We start from the raw sequence: 22093 nt of genomic DNA, 5'->3' as shown, positions 1-22093 counted from the left end.
ATTTTTTTTTTTTTTGGGGTAAACAAAATGCCATTCTTTCTTTTTCGAGTCCTGACTCCCAACGGCTCCAAGCCCCAGCAAGAGCTTTTTAGCTCTCGTCATCTCGATTTCTCCCGTAATTTCTCATCACCTCGCAATGCCTTTCTCCTGTTCTTTTTTTGGGTAAACCAAACGTCATTCTTCCTCTCTAGAGTCCCGACTCCCCAAACAAAATGCCATTCTTCCTCTCCCGAATCCCGACTCCCAATGGCTCCCAAGCCCCAGCAAGAGCTTTTTAGCTCTCGTCATCTCGATTTCTCCCGTAATTTCTCATCACCTCACAACGCCTTTCTCCCTGTTCTTTTTTTGGGTAAACCAAACGTCATTCTTCCTCTCTGGAGTCCCGACTCCCCAACGGCTCCTAGCAAGAGCTTTTTATCTCTCGTCATCTCGATTTCTCTCGTAATTTCTTAATTTTCATCCCATCTCATCGCCTCGCAACACCTCCCTTGATTCTATATTTCGTATAAAATATCAAGTAAAAAGAAAAAATAATTTGATGAAGATGTTAATGTGGATATTGAACAATCACCAGAAGAATCATTTAGAGTTAATTATTTTTTATATTTAGTAGATCAAGCTATCTTTTCATTGAAACATAGGTTTGAACAATTTCAATTATATGAAAATAATTTTGAATTTTTGTTTGATTTCAAAACATTAATTTCATTGGATGAAGAAAGTCTGAAAAAATTTTATCTTAATCTTCAAAGTATTTTAACAAATGATAATCATTATGATCTTGATGGGATTGATTTATTTTCAGAATTAAAAGTTCTAAAAGTAATTATGCCAAAAGAAAAAAATACTGCTATGATTATATTTAATTATATTAATGAAATGAATTGTTATCCAAATGTATCAATTGCATATAGAATATTATTGACCATACCTGTCACCGTTGCCTCTACTGAAAGAAGTTTCTTAAAATTAAAATTATTAAAATCATATTTACGATCAACGATGTTACAAGAAAGATTAAATGGTTTAGCTATACTGTCTATTGAAGAAAAATTATTATCAAATATTGATTACAAAAAAATTATAAGAAATTTTGCATTACAAAATGCATGTAGATTAATTTTTTAATGATAATTAATATTTAAAATATATTAATTTTTAATAGAGAAGCTCTATTTTTTTATTTGGCCCCAGGCCTAAAGAATGTCAGGACCGGCCCTGGCCATAGGTCTACAACTATTGTTGTGGATCGGAATACCAACACTTCACTATTAGCTACATCATCAATAGATGCTATTATTAAAATTTGGAAACCAGTGTCGGCTGGTGCATAACTTTTGAAGAGTGCCCTTGAAGGTTCCATAGCTTTGGACCAAGTACCAAATTAGTGTCACGATATGATTTGCACGCAGCTTCAAGGGATTATTGCTGCAAAAAATTTTGAGACTTCTTTGGTTAATGTAGTGATGATGCAAGATGAGTTATTGTGTACTTTTGTTGCTCAGGAGGTTGTGTCAGACGCAGCTTTCATAGTCTTTGCATTCATCATGAAATTTTTAGTATGAAATTGTCGAAGTACTGCAAAGTCCTCATTTGCTAACTATACTAAGACTTTAATACATCAGCATAATGTAGATCTCATGTATTTTTTGAAGACCAGAATTGATGTAAGCATTTTAAATCATATTTATAACTTTTTTGGTCCTTCATGAGATATCTCGATGGTCCCTGCAATTGGTTTATGAGGTGGCATTGTTTTTGTCTAGAAGAAAGTGTTGGGGCATTTGCATTTTGTTCATATTAATCACCAATTATATTTTAGAGTTATTTCTACTAATGGTGCACCAACTTTTATTCTGGGTATTGTTTATGCTAGTACCACATTATGTTTGGTCACAAGTGTAAGATGTTTTAACTCTTGGGGTTCCTTTACTTATAATTAGGGATTTTAATTGTATTTTGACTACTTAGGATAAGAAGGGGGGAATCTTTTATTATAAATTGAGATGTTCATGAATTTCATTCTTTTCTTTAGAATTTCAATCTTATTGATCTCGATTTTTAGGGACCTAGTTTTACTTAGTGTAATCACCGGTATGGTTTAGCTTGTATTTGAGAACGTATTGATAGGGCTTTAGCATTTGATGCTTGGCTATTAGTTTACCCAGATTCCATTGTTACTCATCTTATCAGATTTGTCTCTGATCATTGTCGGTTGCTTCTTAATATTCTTCATATAGTTTCTATTGGCCCCAGACCCATTCGATTTCAAAAAATTTTATGAACATTGTCTAAAGGGCTTGGGTTGGTTTTTCTAATTATTCCCCTACAACCTGGGTGTCGGTACTAGTCTATCAAGTTCGTCATGCTCTTAAGTAACGAAAGTATCAACTTGGGAACCTACATAGTAGTGAGCATACTTTGTATAACCAGATTTATGATTTGTGGATTCAGAAAGCACATCAAGGTGGGTTATCTACTTCTCAACATCCCCAGTTGCTAGCTCTTCTTCATGATTATCAAGTAACTTTACATAGCATTAAGGTAATGTGGTGACAGAAGTCTCATATTCTTTGGTTGAATAAGAGGGATGCTAACACTAAGTTTTTTCATCACTCAACCATGATGCATCGGCGTTGGAGTCAAATTCATAGTATTTGTACTGAGCAAGGTGATGTTGTTACTGATCCCTGCTCTCATTCAAGATGTTTCGATCATTCATTTTCAACAATAATGGATGGATTTAGATGAGTAACTAGACTATTCTTTGATGCTTAATGTTCTAACTAGTGCTAATTGTGATCTCTTAACACAATCTATTACAGAGAATGAGATTTGCCATGCTGGTATGTCTCTGCATCCTGATAAAACTTCGGGACCGGATGGATATTTGGCCTTTTTCTTCCATTATTGTTGGCTTATTATTAAATGTGAAATTATTCAAACTATGCTTTATGCTTTTTATATTGCTATGATTCCGGAGGATTGGACTAAAACTTATATTGTGTTAATTCCTAAAGAGGCTAATCCACAAATGCCCACTGACTATAGATCTATTAGTTTGTGCAATACAGTGTATAAAATTATTGCTAAAATTCTTGTTAAGTGACTAAAACTATTGTTGCTTACTCTATTTCTCCTGAGCAAAGTGCATTTGTGTTGGGAAGGTATATCACCGATAATATTTTATTTATACAGGAAGTCATGCATTCTATTCACCATGCTCCTGCTTTCCGATGTTTGATGCTGCTAAAAGTTGATATGAAAAAAGCCTATGACTATGTGTGGTGGCATTTTATGATTCAGGTACTTTAATAATTTGGGTTTCCAGATATATTTATTTCTTGGATCAAAGCCTGTGTTTTTAATCCTAAATTTGAACATCTTGTTAATGGATCAATTACAACACCATTTTCAGTATCCAGGGGTTTAAGGCAAAGATGTCCACTCTCTTCTTATTTATTTATTTTATGTAATGAAATTCTTTTTAGATTTCTGTATTGTGCAGTTCAAAATCAGCTTCTTAGGATTTACCAACCAAGAGATGGTTCTATGATTTCTCTCATCTTTTATGCTAATAACTGTTTGTTAGTGGCTCGCACAATGGTGAGAGAAACGATATGTATGGCTGTGATTCTGGATGCTTATCATGCCCATTCGGGTCAAAATACTAATTATACTAAATCTTATATATACTTTTAGTAATTCTATACATTCGATTGTCCGATCTCATATTTGTAGTTTATTGCATGTTTCTGAAAAATCAACTAATTGGGATTATCTTAGGGTCCTACTAGCAGGTGTTCCACTTAAATCAATTGATTTTCAACCCATCATGGATAAGATCTACTCAAAAATTGCACCATGAAAATGGCATGTGCTCTCTTTAGCTGGTCGTCTTACATTACTTCAATCGGTATTGTTAACTATCCCATTGTATACTTTATATTCTGTTCATATCCCAAGACATGTTCTATGCCAGATAGAAAGGGAATTAAAGGCTTTTCTTTGGGGCATGATGCAAATCACCATGCTTTTCATCCGATTGCTTGGCAAATTATTTGTTCTGTTAAATTTGTAAGCCCGACTGAGTTTCTCCTCTCTTGCATACACGAGTACTTTACTATTTAGGTAAGATAGCTACCCAATTGCTTGTTAATAATGTTTTTTTATGGGCTCAATTTTTCTTGGATGTGTTATAACAAGCCTAGAAACTGTTCTTCCATATGGAAAAAGATTTGCTCTATGGGTCCTTATGCACAATTTTATGTTAAATAGATTATAGGGAATAATAGTAAAATTAATGTTTTTTTTCTTTGATAATGCAGTGGGGTTAGAGAGACACTTCCCCCACCTTATAGATAATATATTGTATAATGATAAAGGTACATTATATGATAACAAAATGAAAAGTAAATAGATAAGGCATCATCTCAGAGGGGGATTACTACAGCTTTTACATCTCCACTTGGTCAAGCATTGAATTGCAATGTAAATAGATATAACTGCGAGCACTCTTTCCCGCCCCTTACGGGATTTTCAAGCTACAGAGTCCTACCATCTTTCATTTCAAGCATGTACCAGTCGGATTGCTAAGTATAACGGAGGTATGACTTCTTCCTTTCCAAACTTTATCTAATCATCTAGCAAGAAGACTATCGTCCGAGCGAGCTCTCCATGGCATCTCGTCTTGCCATGGAAGATCCGATCGTTGCGCTCGATCTAGATATACCAGAGAGTGATGGCAAACATGGTGTCCATTGTCTTTGTAGGATAACTACCCCAAGCTCTTCCTGTCCTAAGATGCCACTGGTCATAGATGTCTGTAGGCAGGGGAATGTCCTGCATCATGGTTGACTATAACCCCAGAGAGTAGGTACATCTGAACCATAAGTACGTTGAGGTTTTCGATTGGTCGCAACAGAGAGGACATCTACTCGATCCTTGGATTCCTTTCTTGGCCATTTCCTCCCAGGGGCGGTTGAAGGGCAAGGCCACCGAAGCCCTTGCCTTAGGCCCCCGCCCTCAGGAGGCCCCCCGCCTCCGCCTCCGGCGTCCTGGTCCCGCCTGAGCCACCCTCCAGGCCTCCGGCGCTCCGCGGCTCCGCCTCCATGTCTCCGCGGGACCGCGGCTCCGCCTCCGGCCGCCTGTCGGCACTCGACAGCGCTGGCCCGCACCGGCCCCCGCCTCGACGAGATCCACCAGCGCCTCCCCTCCCTCGAGGCCTCCGTCCGCCCGATCCGCGCCCACCGCGACGCCCTCACTGCCGTCGGCGGCCATATCGACCGCACCGTCAGCCCCGCTGCCGCTGTTCTCAAGGTGTTTGACGCAATGACGCCGTCCATGGCCTCGAGCGGCTGCTGCGGCCCCTCCTCTCCGACCCCGACGCCGACCTCCCCGGCTACCTCTCCGTCCTCAAGCGCCTCGAGGAGGCTCTCCGCTTCTTCTCCGACGGCGACAACTGCGGCCTCGCCGTCCAGTGGCTCGATGATATCATCGACTACCTCGAAGATCATTCCGTCGCCGACGGGCACAGCCGTCAGCCATCCAGGACCACCACCGGTAAGTTTCTTCTTTTTTTTGTTTTTCGGCACTCCCCCTCCGCCCCGCTTGGTGCGCCGGGCCGGCGGCCAGCAGGCCGCCGGTCTGCCTTCGTTTCTCGAAAGCCAGAGCCCGGAAGAACCGAAGAAGGCCCCTCCCTGGCGGCCTGCGCAGCCCCCAAGTCCCCCCGAGGGTGAGGTCGCCTGTCGCGGCTCGCCGACGGCCGATCGGTCGGTGACCGATCACAGCCACGGAAGATGAAAGGGCTGTGCTGCTGTGGCATCAATTTTTTTTTTTTTTCAAAAATCAAAACACGTGGCCAGTGGCTGATGGGCAGGTAGCGTGGCTGCGTGGGAAAAAAAAAAAGGGGCGGCGGGCGGCAGCATTACCGCGGTAGTTAAAATGATCCAACCACTTCAACGGCCAAATTTCAACGGTAACTTTTTTTTTTTTATAAAACTAACCTGAATTGCTACTTTTTCTTTTATATTGTTATATTTAGACAATTGATAAAAATATTGTGGAACAGTGTTGCAGTGGATGCTCCATATTTTACACAGCATTCAACAATCGGGTGCTATTATTCTCATTTACAATCAGTATTGAACAATCGGGTACTATTATTCTAATCTTTATCTATTTTTTATTTAATTTAAAATTTATATTATATTATTATATATTGTCTTTATTTTATTTAATATTTGATTCATTGAATTAAAAATTTTGATTGTTGATCTTGTATTGGCTATTTAAGAAATATAAAATAATTATAATAGTTATATCTTTTTAATAATTCATAATAAGAATTTAAATATGTCAACTCAAAAATATGAATCTGGTTATTCAAAGCTTCAAAAAAAAAGAAAAATTGAAAGTTTAATACAATCTCAAAAAGGAGCTCTTGATAAATTCTTTACAAGTAATAAAAATAATAAATTAGAAAATATTGATGAATGTTCTTTAAATGAACAAGTTAATAATTCTTTAGAATTAAATGATAATGAAATATTAGAAGAAGAAAAAGTCAACGAAGAGATTCAAGATAATCTTCAAAGTCATAGTGAAGAAAAACAATCGGTTAATTTAAATGATTGTATTCCTAAAAATATTTATGATCCAAGTCAATGGACAAATATTGATACAAATTTGAGAGATTTATTAGTAGAAAAAGGTCCAATTAGAATTGATGATATAGATTTTCCTAAAGATGAATTTTCAAGACATTTTTCTACTACATACTATATTCAAAAGTTGACAAACGGAGAGAAGCATGAAAGAAGATGGCTAATTTATTCAAAAGACTTAGACAGAGTATTTTGTTTTTGTTGCAAATTATTTAATTCTGCTTCTAGTATAAGTAAACTAGCTAATGTTGGTAGTAGAGATTGGAGAAATCTTAGTGCTAAACTTAAGAGTCATGAGATGAGTAATGAGCATGTTATTAATATGTGTTCATGGATTGATTTAGAAATGAGACTATTAAAAAATAAAACAATTGATAAAAGTATTCAAGAACAAATAAATAAAGATGAAGAACATTGGAAAAAAGTCTTATTAAGAATTTTTGCTGTAGTAAAAACTCTTGGTAAAAATAATTTAGCTTTTCGTGGAAAAAATGAAAAGATCTATCAAACAAATAATGGAAATTTTTTAAGTCTAATTGAAATGATTGCAGAATTCGATCCGGTAATGCAAGAACATATTCGACGTATTAAAGATGATAAAATTCATACCCATTATCTTGGACATAATGTACAAAATGAATTGATAAATTTGTTAGCAAATGAAATTAAAAATAAAATTATTAAAAAAAATTTAGAAGCAAAATATTATTCAATAATACTTGATTGCACTCCAGATACAAGTCATCAGAGCAAATATCTTTTATATTGCGATGTGTAGATATTTCATCAAGTCCAATCAAAATTATGGAATATTTTTTTGAATTCTTAAAAGTAGATGATACAACTGGAAAAGGTCTTTTTGATGTCATTATGGATGAAATAAAATATATTGGACTTGATATTAATAATTTAAGAGGACAAGGATATGATAATGGATCTAATATGAAGGGCAAACAGCAAGGAGTGCAAAAAAGACTTTTAGATATAAATCCTAGATCCTTTTATACACCATGTGGTTGTCATAGTTTAAATTTAGTACTTTGTGATATGGCTAGTTCTTGTACTAAAGCTATATCATTTTTTGGAGTGGTACAACGTATCTATTCACTATTTTCTTCTTCTACTAAACGATGGAAAATTTTGCAAGATAATATTTCTGGTCTAACTCTTAAATCATTATCACAAACACGTTGGGAAAGTCGTATTGAAAGTATTAAAGCAATAAGATTTCAAGCTTCACAAATAAGAGATGCTTTATTGGAATTAGCAGAAGTTAGTGAAGATCTTAAAACTAAAAGCGAAGCTAATTGCTTAGCAACATATGAGCTTGAAAATTTTGAGTTTTTATTAGGCATGACTATTTGGTATGATATATTATTTACTGTTAATTCAGTTAGCAAAAGTTTACAATCAACAGATATGCATATTGATGTTGCTATAGAACAATTAAAAGGTCTTCTTTCTTTTTTTGAAAAATATAGAGAAGATGGATTTGCATCCGCTATGATTTCTTCTAAAGAAATTGCATTTGAAATGAAAATAGAACCTAAATTTCATGATAAGCGTATCATTCGCAGAAAGAAACAATTTGATGAGAATGTTGACAATGAAATAACAAAATTTCTTGAAGAATCATTTAGAATTGATTATTTCTTATATATAGTAGATCAAACAATTTTTTCACTCCAAAATAGATTTGAACAATTTAAGATATATGAAAATATTTTTGATTTTCTATTTAGTGGTAAAAAATTGAAGTCATTAGATAATGATAGTTTGAAAGAATATTGTCTTAATCTTGAGTGTTCTTTAAAATATAATAACTACTCTGATATTGATGGTTTAGATTTATTTTCAGAGCTAAAAATTTTAAAAGAAATTATACAAGTGGAAGATAACAGTCCAATGGATATACTCAATAATATAAGACGACTCGACTCTTTTCCAAATGCATATATTACTTTTAGAATAATGCTAACAATTCCAGTAAGTGTTGCTTCGGCAGAAAGAAGTTTTTCAAAATTAAAATTAATAAAATCTTACTTAAGATCAACAATGTCTCAAGAAAGATTAAATGGATTGGCTATATTATCAATTGAAAAAGAAATATTAGGAGAACTTGATTATAAAAATTTGATTAAAAATTTTGCATCTCAAAAAGTTAGAAAAATAAAATTTTAATAAAAAATTTATATAAATTTTAATTAAATAATTATATTTTAATTTTTAGCTTTAGGCCTCCAAATATGTTGAGCCGCCCCTGTTTCCTCCCATGTTAAAAGCTGATTATTATAGCAAAACCAGTTGAACAATTTACATTTCTCAGGTATAGGGAGGTATCAGATAATATTTCCAATGTGAGAAGTAACCCCTCTGCGAGCTAAGTAGTAGAGTTTGAGGGCCTTTGAAATCATTATATCTTTTTTTTAAAGCATACATATACATAGATGAAAAAATAATAAAATTCATACTTCATAATCATGCTATTTTTATAAAACATATTTATGAAATCAATGCTCATAATAAAACATACTTTTTCATATCACATATGTCGATCCTTATTTTATGAAAAATTATGATTTCATCAATAGCAATTCTTTGCATAAAAATATGATCATTTAAAAATAAATAAGGAGCATAAGATCTACTTACCTCGATCATCCTGGATCTTTTAATCTTTCTTAAAAGAATCGGACAGTCCTATTTAAAATATTAAATCATCAATAAATTTTATTTCATATATTTAATAAAATTACATAATATAAGGAGATGATCGATTTGATGATCAGTCCAATAAATCTCTCCTTTTGGCTCTAAATCGATTTAAGATCATAGATCCCTAGGAGTGGAGAAGATGGCCTAATAGGAGATCCATAGGGCTTTTTAGAGAGAGAAAATTTTTAGAGAGAGAAAGTTCAATTCTAGAGAGAGAAAGACTTTAGAGAGGGTGAGAGAAATTTTCTCTCATATGTATTATTATTTATTATTATTATTATTATTTTCTTTTCTTTTTTTTATTTTCTTTTTCTTTTCTTTTTTTCCTTTTCTTTTCTTTTCTTTTTCCTTTTCTTTTTCCCGTGATCTTCTTTGGCCGAAACAGGGGACCTAGAGGTCCCCTTGTCTTTGACCGGCCATTCACGGCCGTACTTTACCCGACGGTGGCCGGCGCAAGGGGCGACCCTCTCGAGTTCGGAGAGGCCAGAGCCGGCGGTCGGCGGTGACCGTCGGCGCCTTAAAAACCAGAAAAAAGGGAGAAGCCGAACAGAGCTTCCTTCTCCGACGAAATCTGGCGACTCCTATCGCCGGCAGTCATGCCCACCGGCACGAGAAAGAAGGGAGAGAAGGGAGGAAGAGGAGGAAGGACTTACCACAACCTCCGATGACCCCCACCGACGTGAAATCGCGATGAGCACGAGTCGAGGGGCCGCGGCTTCAATCAGAAAAATCGGAAAAGAACTCCGACGATCATCAGTGACTGTTGTATCCTCTCTTAGAGGAGAGGAGGGGGGTTCTTATAGGGCTCGTCCTAGGGTCTTTTAATGGCCCTAGGACTCTGATTCCGATCGAGATCTAGGAAGGAGAAGACTCCGATCAGGAGTCTTCTTTCCCCTCTCTCTTTTTTTTTCCTAGGTGGGCTTAGTGGGCTTTTGGCCCATCGGGCCGGGTTATCACATTCTACCCCCCTTAAAAAAAAATTTCATCCTCGAAATTTAACATACCTTCATTTTCAAATAAGTGTGGATATCTCGTCTTCATATCATCTTCAAGCTCCCATGTGGCCTCTCTCTCTTCATGATTACTCCAATGAATCTTTACATACGGAATGATACGCCATCTTAGAACTTGCTCTTTTCGATTAATAATTCGGAGGGAAAGTTCTTCATAGGTTAGATCTTCATGAACTTGCAATGGCTCATACTTTATCACACTATTTGGATCAGGTACAAACTTTCTCAGTAGTAAAATATGAAAGACATTGTGCACTTTGGATAAATCTGGTGGTAAGGCTAGTTCGTAAGCAACATCTTCTACTCGATTTAAAATTTCAAAAGGTCCAACATATCGCGGACTCAGCTTGTCATGTCTCCCAAACCTCATGACACCCTTAGTAGGTGATACTTTTAGAAAAACATGATCACCGATCTGAAATTTTAATTCTCTTCTTTTTCTATCTGTCCAACTCTTCTGTCTATCCTGTGCTGCCTTGAGTCTTCTCTTGATTAGATAAATTTTGTCTCTAGCATCTTGAACTAACTCGGGACCTATTATTTTTTTTTCACCTACTTCATCCCAATACAGAGGAGATCTACACTTTCTTCCATATAGGGCTTCATAGGGTGCCATCCGGATACTAGAATGAAAACTGTTGTTATATGCAAATTCAATCAATGTCACATGATTATCTCAATGTCCTCCGAAATCAAAAGCACAAGCTCTTAACATATCCTCAAGAGTTTGAATTGTCCTTTCAGATTGGCCATTGGTCTGGGGATGGAATGCAGTACTAAGCCTCAATTCTGTCCCCAAAGCATCTTGAAAATTTTTTCAAAATCTAGATACGAATCGTGGATCTCGATCAGACACAATACTTATTGGAACACCATGCAGGCGTACAATTCCATCAATATACATCTGGGCTAACTTATCAAGTGGAGTGCCAACTCGAAAAGGTAGAAAGTGAGCTGATTTAGTAAGCCGATCAACAATCACCCACACTGCATCATTTTTTCTTGTTGTCCTTGGAAGTCCAGTAACGAAATCCATCATGATATGCTCCCATTTCTATTCTAGTATCTCTAATGGTCTTAGCAAACCAGCAGGTCTTTGATGTTCGGCTTTCACTTGCTGGCATACCAAGCATTGAGATACAAACCGAGCTATCTCTTGCTTCATTCCATTCCACCAGAAGAGTTGTTTTAAATCTCTATACATCTTTGTACTACCGGGATGAAAGGAGAAACGAGATTTATGGGCTTCTTTCAAAATTTTCTTTTTTAGTTCAGGATCTCCTGGTATACATAATCTATTTTCAAAATAAAGAGTTCCATCTGTATGTAGCCTAAACTCAGTTCGTAGTCCTTTCTCCATGTCCTTCTTAAACTGACATAAATGAATATCACTTTGTTGGGCCACTTTTATCTGTTCGATTAATGCTGGTTATACCATTAAATTTGCTAACACATTTTTAACATCAGTACAAGTCACTTCAATTTGTAAATCTTCAAGATCCCTCAGAATTTATTATTGAAAGAATAGCAGAGTCATCACATTTGTTGAAGACTTCCTACTAAGTGCATCTGCCACCACATTGGCTTTTCTAAGGTGATATTTAATATTTAGATCATAATCTTTTAATAGTTCAAGCCACCTTCTTTGCCTCATATTCAGTTCTTTTTGAGTAAATAAGTATTTCAAGTTTTTATGATCAGTAAAGATTTCACATGATTTTCTATATAAATAGTGTCGCCAAATCTTTAAAGCAAAAATAATAGCTGCTAACTCCAAATCATATGTCGGATAATTCTGCTCATAGACTTTTAGTTATCGAGAAGCATAAGCTATGACCTTATCGTTCTGCATCAACACATAACCTAATCCCTTCTTGGAAGCATCACTATAAATGATAAATCCTCCCTTATTAGATGGTAAAGTAAGAACTGGGACAGATATCAATCGTTGCTTCAGATCTTGAAAACTTTGCTCACATTCACTGCTCCATTCAAATTTTATTCGTTTCTGAGTTAAGCGGATTAGAAGAATTGCAATTTGAGAAAATTCCTCGATGAATCTTCTATAATAACCAGCCAAGCCTAAGAAGCTTCTAACTTCCGTCACATTAGTCGGATGAGGCCAATTCACCATGGCTTCTATCTTCTTTGGATCGATTGAGATTCCTTCCTTAGATATTACATGGCCGAGGAAGACAACACTATCCAACTAGAACTCACACTTATTAAGCTTGGTGAAGAGCTTCTCTTCTCTCAAGGTCTGAAACACGATCTTCAAATATCTCTCATGTTCCTCTATATTTTTAGAATAAACTAGGATATCATCAATAAAAACAACAACGAATTGATCCAGATACGGCTTGAAAATTCTGTTCATCATATCCATAAAAGCAGCCGGTGCATTGGTTAGTCCAAAAGGCATTACTAAAAATTCATAATGGCCATACCTGGTTCTAAATGCAATCTTAGGTACATCTTCATCTCTAATTCTTAGTTGATGATAGCCTGATCGTAAGTCAATTTTGGAGAAAACTTATGCACCCTGAAGTTAATCAAATAAGTCATCTATTCGAGGAAGAAGATATTTATTCTTTATGGTTACCTTGTTCAACTCCCGATATTCAATGCATAAACGCATGCTCCCATCTTTCTTTTTCACAAATAACACAGGAGCTCCCCAGGGTGATGTACTTGATCGGACAAACTTTTTATTCAAAAATTCTTGCAGTTGATCCTTTAATTCTCGTAATTCTACGGGAGCCATCCGATAAGGAGGTTTTGATATAGGTCCGATTTCTGGGGTGATATCGATTTTAAATTCAACCTCACGCTCTGGGGGCAGTCTGGATAGTTCATCTGGAAAAATATCAAAAAATTCTTTGACAATTGGGATATCATCCAACTTTATTTTTTCCTTCTCGGCGTCTACTACATGGGCCAAAAATACTTTGCATCCTTTCCTCAAAGCTTTTCTTGCATTCATGATTGAGATAATACCCAAAGATTGTTTGGGTTCCGTATTATAAACTTCGCCTTGAAAGAAGAATTGTAGTTCATCCGAAATTTGAAATACCACTCTTTTTCTAAAACAATCAATATGTGTATGGCATGAAGATAACCAGTTCATCCCAAGAATAACGTCAAAATCATAGATATTTAGCTGAATCAAATCTGCTGCTAATTCTTTTTCTTCTATTTGGATTATGCAATTCTTAAAAATAATGTTAGCAACAATAATATTTTTAAAAGGTGTGCTAACATAAAATGGTTCATTTAGTTTTTCAGGCACATAATTCAAAGAAGTAGCAAACTTGAGAGATATAAAAGAGTGAGAAGAGTTGGAATCGAATAGTACACGAGCATGAATAGAATTGACTGGGATAATACCTGTCACCACTTGATCACTTGCATTGGCCTCCTGCTGGTTTAAAGTAAACACTCGTGCATTTTCTTTCTATTTTTGATCAACTGGTTTGTTAGGTCTAGAGTCATCTCTTTTTTTATTTGGGCAATCACGAGCCATATGTCCTTTCTCACCACATAAGAAGCATGCTCCTATCCTCTTGAGACAAGGTCTATTATGATTTTTTTCACAATAGGAGCAGGATGTAGATTCTTTCTTCTTATCAAAGTTATTATTTTTAAAATTTTTCTGCTGATCTTTTAGATTTTCTGCTGATCTCAGTCTCTTCCTATCTCCTCTTTCCATATCTGCTCTTTTCAATTCAGACTCCACTTTCAAAGCTCGCTCCAGTATGTCCTTGTAGTTATTGAAAATATGAGAAGACAAATGGGATCGAATTCCATATCTTAGACCTTGTTCGAATCTGTTAGCTTTACTCCTTTCGAACTCCATAAGCTGGGGGCAGAAACGGCCTAGCTCATTAAATTTGTTAGCATATTCTAATACCGTCATATCATCCTTTTGCTTTAAGACTAGAAACTCATTTTCTTTTACCAATCTCATTGTCTCCGGGAAGTACTGATCATAAAATATCTCTTTGAATTCTTTCCAAGTGAGCTGATCATCATTATTCCCATAGGCAGCTTTTATTGCAGTCCACCAAAACTCAGCATTCCCTTTTAACATAGGAATGGCTAATCGGACCTTCACATTCTCAGGGTATTGCAGGGTATCAAACATCTTTTCCATCTCTCGAATCCATGTCTCTGCAGCCATAGGATTAGATCCACCCTCAAATAGAGGTGGGTTGAGCCTTCTGAATCTCTCGTAGTATGACTCCATAGATAATGTCAGTCGAGGAGCAGTTTGTGCCTACTGCTGGATAAGCTGAGCCACCACTTGACATACACCAGCAATGTCTGTCTGAGTGGCCGATGCGTCAAGAGCCCGCTCAACTGGTTGATTGGCAGCTCCCCGCGATGTCAATCTTGCTCCTCTTGCTCCTCTTGTCCTAGCAGCCATATTTGCCAAGGTCTCGCCCTCCTTATTGCTCATCGCTTCCTAGTCCAATGCCAACATTATTACATTATTTTATAACAGAGTTACAGTACGGTTAATAATTTAAGTCAGAGTCTAACTATGCGTAACCTAACTACCCACTGTTAGATTTTAAGTTCTATCCTTGATTAAACCTATCGCTCTGATATCATAAAATATCACGTCTCAAATTCGGGACATAACATGGCCATGCTACCGAGGGACGGACCCACGATAACATGAAGCCAAAATTCATCTTCTTAAATATAATAACAGGTGTATTATAAATAAATATAATAATAAAGTTCAATTCAAATATTTAATTATACCAAAACTGGTTCAGAGCATCTAAATCTAAAGATGAAATAATCCAAGCCTTAAAATTCATAATGACTACAATCCATAAACATAAACTGAATTCCTAGTGCAAAATTTTTAAGCTTGCTTTGCTGATCCCCAAGCCTGGATTCCCTTTCCATCAGTCCTAGCCTTATTTCTCTGTACATGAAAAAGAAACAAAAAGAATATGAGCTACACTAGCTCAGTAAGTAGACTTCCGCTTCCTTATCGGATCAAACATAAGTTTTCTATGATAATGCATCATTTAGCAAATAACAATTATTGTAAAAATAAATATTTCATAGAGCATATAATAAAATAAGTTATAAGCTCATCATGCATGCATAAATCATGTATATTTTACAATCATGAATCATAAATCATTTTTGTCCTGTATTTGTGTCATGTTTCAAAAATATTGCTCACAGATGTTCATGCTAAGGTCACTATTATACCCGTGACAGAACCATGTTTCTTAATCGACAGAGTTCTTAATTCATGTGCCAACTTTATACCCGCTGGCAGGGCCATGTTTCATGTGGATGCTAGCTCCGGATGTCGACCTTCCTGAAGGAATTCATTCATAGCTATCTGAGAGCCTTTGAATCATTATATCTTTTTCTTAAAGCATACATATACATAGATGAAAAAATAATAAAATTCATGCTTCATAATCATACTATTTTCATAAGACATATTCATGAAATCAATGCTCATAATAAAACATACTTTTTCATATCACATATGCCGATCCTTATTTTATGAAAAATTATAATTTCATCAATAGCAATTCTTTGCATAAAAACATGATCATTTAAAAATAAATAAGGAGCATAAGATCTACTTACCTCGATCGTCTTGGACCTTTTAATCTTCCTTAAAAGAATCGGACAGTCCTATTTAAAATATTAAATCATCAATAAATTTTATTTTATATATTTAATAAAATTACATAATATAAGGAGATGACCGATTTGATGATCAGTCCAATAAATCTCTTCCTTCGATTCTAAACTGATTTAAGGTCATAGGTCCCTGGGAGTGGAGAAGATGGTCTAATAGGGGATCTATAGAGCTTCTTAGAGAGAGAAAATTTTTAGAGAGAGAAAGTCTAATTTTAGAGAGAGAAAGACTTTAGAGAGGGATGAGAGAAACTTTCTCTCATGTGTATTATTTATTATTTTATTATTATTATTATTATTATTATTATTATTATTATTATTATTATTATTATTATATTTTTTTTCTTTTTTTTCTTTTTTTTTCCTTTTCTTTTCTTTTTTTTTTTTCTTTTCTTTTCTTTTTCCTTTTCTTTTTCTCGTGGCCTTCTTTGGCCGAAACAAGGGACCTAGAGGTCCCCTTGTCTTTGACCAGCCGTTCACAGCCGTACTTTGCTCGGTGGTGGCCGACGCAAGGGGCGACCCTCCCGAGTTCGGAGAGGCCAGAGCTGGCGGTCGGCGGTGACCGTCGGTGCCTTAAAAATCAGAAAAAATGGAGAAGCTGAACAGAGCTTCTTTCTCCGACGAAATCTGGCGACTCCTGTCGCCGGCAGTCATGCCCACCGACACAGGAAAGAAGAGAGAGAAGGGAGGAAGAGGATGAAGGACTTACCACAGCCTCCGATGACCCTCACCGGCGTGAAATCGCGGCGAGCATGAGTCGAGGGGCCGCGGCTTCAATCGGAAAAATCGGAGAAGAACTCCGGCGATCGTCGGTGACTGTTGTGTCCTCTCTTAAAGGAGAGGAGGGGGATTCTTATAGGGCTCGTCCTAGAGTCTTTTAATGGCCCTAGGACTCTGATTCCGATCGGGATCGGGGAAGGAGAAGACTCCGATCATGAGTCTTCTTCCCCCTCTCTGTTTTTTTTTTTTTTTCCTAGGTGGGCTTAGTGGGCTTTTGGCCCATCGGGCCGGGTTATCACATAGACGACGGTCGGTCAAATCCCACAATCCATTTTCCTGAGTCATTGCCATTGCCAAGTTGGATTGTGGCAAGAATCTGTTCGAGAGCTTGTAGTTCAACCTGAACATAATGAGGCATAGGCTCTTTGAAGTTTGCTGAAGCATTGGGCTTGACCAAAAAGCTAGAAACATTGCATTTCTTTTCCTTGACAAAGTAGTAAAATAATGTTTATAATGATCCTTGGATTACTACAATTCCTTTGCAGGTATGGCCTACGTATCTTAATGTGAACCAGTTCTCAATGCATATGCAGGTTGATTATTTTATTACACCTATGCGCACTTGGGATGTTCATAAATTGCAATATTATGTTTCATCTCATCTTGTGGCTAACATTTGTTTGATTCCACTATCGTAGGGCAATTGGTCTGACAACCTTGTACAGGCCCCGACCAACTTATTGCATGTGTCATCGTCAGATATGAGATTTCTATGTTCTTCACCTCCAAACAATTAGCTTTGTGATAGATTCTTGTGGGTTTGGAAACTTAAAGTTCCTCCATGGGTTAAAATATTTTGGTGGCAATTAGTGTGGAACAGACTCCCTTCTAAGGCTTAGTTCATTGTCATATCCTATCATTTGAAAATATCTATTGTGACCTTTTTTTTTTTCTTTTTCTATTTTTTTTAGTACAAATGGGTGGTCACACTATTCTGATGCAAGAGCAGTCCAAATGATCAAGATACAAAATATCCCGCAGGTCAGACAGGCAGACATCTCTTGGCCTCCAAATCTAATCCTTTGATGTTTCGCCACAAAGGCCGCAACCTAATCTATTGCAGTATTCACCTCCCAATAGATATATCGGATAGATGACGCAGTCGAAAGACGAAAGGAATGCCAAATGTCATGGATCAACAGATGAGCCTCCTACTGCTCCGAGCCACCCTGAATCCAGACAATGATAGTAGCTGATTCACCCTCGATGAATATTCTCTCCACATGAAGCTTTCGTACCACAAAGGTAATGCCAGCCCAAGCAGCATAAAGCTTCGCTTTCGAGATTGAGGGCTCAAAGAGATGGAATCCTCCAACCGTAAGTAGCCGAGCATCAAGGCTGTGGATGATGAAACCAGCTCCATCTCTACTCCCCCTGACACTACCATCAAAATTCACCTTGACACATCCCTAGCGAGGGGGCTCCCAGGAGATAAGTAAGGCCCGTCGGGGTGTTATGGGAATAGCATGAGAATCCCAATGGACAGAGGTATCAAGAAGACCAGTGGCAGCATCAAACCGAAAGTACTCCGTAGCGAGGCATCAGGCTCTCTCAAGCACCCTATGCGAAGAAACCACCTCACCCTCGAAGACAAGCCAATTTCTAGACAACCCTCGAAGATTGGGGTATCTATTGTGACCTTTGTAAAGACTAGATTGAAGATTGCTCTTATCCTATTATTCATTATCATTTTGCTCAGGCTTGTTAGCAGCAATTGGCCTCTATATACCATTTGCAGTTCTGTCTGTCTTTTTTGTCAGCTTTCATATAGTTTTTATCAACAGCTTCGATAGAGAATGAACAGAAAGCACTCTTGGCATATATCACCTGGTTGCTTTGGAATCCTAGAAATGATAGAATCTTTAATCATGTAGTTCCTAATCCATTCCATCTTATTCAAAGAGCATTATTGTTTATTATAGATTTTAGATTTTGTGAGATACAGGTAAATCAAACTCCATGCCGGTACTGGGGTAACCCTACTCAACACAATCGATGATATCATTAATCTCAATGAGTGTCTTGGTTACCTCCTCCCATTTGAGCATTAAAAATTAACTTTGATACCTCAGTCATGGGGGATAAAGCTATTGCTTCATATGTTCTTTGGAATTCACAATGCGTCATGATCCAGGCTGGTGGTAAAATGTTACAATGTTTTTCTGTGCTGATGGCTGAGCTAATTACAATCTGGTTTAGTGTCAGACAGTTATTCAAGATCTATATGCTTCTCATCTGTGGCTAGAAGGAGATTCCATCACTGTTGTATCATGGATATCTCACCCTTCTAACCATTCATATGCTCACCTTCCTTTTTTGTAGGATTTGTGGTTATGGAGGAGAGCAGCAGTTTCATTTCACATATCACATACTTTTCGTGAAGCAAATCAAGTAGCTAATTATATGATAAATAGGGCTTTGCAAGGGAATTTTATTTGGACCAATCGACTGCTTTAGATTCTGTTCATGCTTCACTTATTCATGCCAATGGATATGGTGTTCAATTTACTAGATAGCACTCTCAAAAGTGATTTTATACTTGCTTGAATTCAATCTTCTAATGGCGGTGTCCTTTGCTAGATCCTTGTTCAATGCCGATACACTAGTCATCTCCAAAGTTCGCTTCCTTATATCCACCTTCGGGTCATTGTCATTGTTATAGGTCACCTTATCTATTTAGTTGGTTTTGCTGAAGCATCTCTTCACCAGTGCATTTATATTATTTATGTACTCACTTTGGTAATATACACAAATCAATTATTGAATAAAAGCAAAATACCTAGACAAAAAGAATGTGTGAAAAAGGAAAAAATGATGACAAAAAAATTTTGAAAAATATGGAGGAAAAAAGAAACAAAAAAGAGAAGGCAAACAAGGAAAAACAAAATGAAAATGGAGAGTGAAAAATTTAAAAAAAAAAGAAAAAAAAAAGAAAAAAGAATTATAAAAAAAGAAAGTTTTTTATTAATTTATTCTATTTTTTGATGCCGGTTAAATGTTTGCTATCCTATGTAGCTTTCATTATATATACCAATTATGATTGTTCCATCTGCCCCAGTGCACATTATACAATACTAAGCTTTCTGTATTTAGCTATATATGAATATCGGAATGGTCACATATCGGAGTCTTATATTCAAGAACTTCAAGGTGAGCAGCTGATTTTTTGTTGTCTGGTCAGCTATATTCAATGCTTCAGATGCATATTAGCTTTTTTGATGCCTCCAATATTTATGTTTGTTCCTCGTACTCCACCCTGTAGCATGAAATTAATTCAATGGTACTACTCTCAGTATCAGTGTTGGCTGCAGGATACTGGTTGTTTATTTATCATTAATCAGATCCTTTTTGTTAACATAGTGCTCAGGCTCTATGTTGATTCACTTAAGCAGAGGTCTACAATAATACAATGCAAGATCTATATTTTCTACATCATCGCATATGTTTCTCTTCTCAAACTTGGAATCATTTATTTCCTTCATCATCCACTTATGGCTATAATCATTTTGTCAAGCATAATTACTTGTTGTTCCTTATAAAATGAAAAAAGACAGAGAGGAAGGAGAAATGGAAAAAAGAATAAGAAGAAATGAAAATGAAAAAAGAAAAAAAGAAAAGGATATTATGGAAATAGGGAAGTTTTTTTACTAACCTTTTTTGTTATTTGGTGCAGGTTATATGTTTACTATCTTATGTGTCTTTCATTATGAGTGCAAGTTATGAATGTTCTATCTATCTAGATGGATAATACACATCTCTATATTGTCTGTGTGTAGCTGCACATAATTCCTATGCAGATGGATATCAGGATGGTCATATAGGTGTGTCTTATATGCAATAACTTCAGAGAGAATAGTTGGTCTTCTATTTTGGTATTAGTTATGTTCGTTGTTTTCTGTGTATATTATCCTTTTTGTTGCCTTCATGCTCCTTGCATATCTTCATTTTTCAACTTGTAGTAGGGAATTAGTTCAATGGTGTTACTCTCTTCATCAATGGTGGCTGGAGGATGTTGTTTTCTTCTTCATCTTTCATCAGGGATGTACTACTAAGCATATACTTGTCGCGGTTTGCTTACTATTTCATTGGCAGCATGATCTTCATTTAGGACAAAAATTGGATCTACTCAACTTTACCATCATTTGCTCCCTCAAAATAGGCTTTTACTTAAAGATTGATTATATATATCAATAGTTTTGTCTACATATTGTTCTGCAGCTCTATCTTTTATTATTGTCCTCTGGAGCTCCGTTAGTACTTGTGAACCACAAGCATACATACTTCTTAAGAGACTATATCATATTATTGTTGTTTCTTACAATGTTTGTTATTCAGAATATCATATCGTGTATTTTTATCTTATATTTAAGAACATCACATTCACACTCTTTTGTACATAGTTTATGTCAGATATAATATAGTTTTGCTTTCTTACCAAAAAACCAAAGAATCCTAATCAAAACAAAACTCATGATCCCATCCATATATTATGGGTATTAAAGAATGGTAGGCACTTTCTTCACTTAATGTTTCTCATATTATGAGTGCAAATCCCTCATTTCACATTATTTGCTCAATAGATAATTCTAACTTTGAATTACCATCTTCCCCCATTGGTATTGCCAACTTAGTGAGTCTCCATGAAAGAGGATGAAGCTTCTTAATATGTAATAACTAAGAGTAGCCTAAAGTTTGAATTTTTTGTAGTGCGCTTCATCCTTCTTCCTCACCAAACCAAAAAAATGATCTACTACACACATACACACACACACACATATAGTAAATCCAAGTCCTAATCTTTCCTTTAATCCCAAAATAGACCTTATGTGATTTCATGGGTCAATTTTAGATCCACACCAACATTCTATATGCATTGGATAGCTCATAAATGCATAAGTAGATGTAGAATCAGGTTTGGTTAGATTTAAAACAAGCACAAAAGGGTCTTAAGTCATGATAATTCCATCTACTTGAATCTAGTTCTTTTCCTAACCTATGTTTCTTTATCATTAAATAGCATTCGTTAGTTCATTAAACAATCATGCTTTTGATAAATAAAATGAGATCCTTATATTTTACATGAAGCAAACTCTTAATGCCATCAAAACTCCATAACCATAATATGCTCTCCATCTCCTTCGTAAATGTATCACCTTTAGTTTTGTGTGAAATAGATAGGAAAAGAACTAAAAGCATACTTGCAAGATAGCAATTTCTCTTTGATTGTAATACAGACAT

The sequence above is a fragment of the Elaeis guineensis genome, chromosome 12 (genome assembly GCF_000442705.2).
Source record: "Elaeis guineensis isolate ETL-2024a chromosome 12, EG11, whole genome shotgun sequence".
NCBI lineage: Eukaryota > Viridiplantae > Streptophyta > Magnoliopsida > Arecales > Arecaceae > Elaeis > Elaeis guineensis.
The sequence above is the reverse complement of the archived record's forward strand: the minus strand, read 5'-3'. Positions refer to the sequence as shown.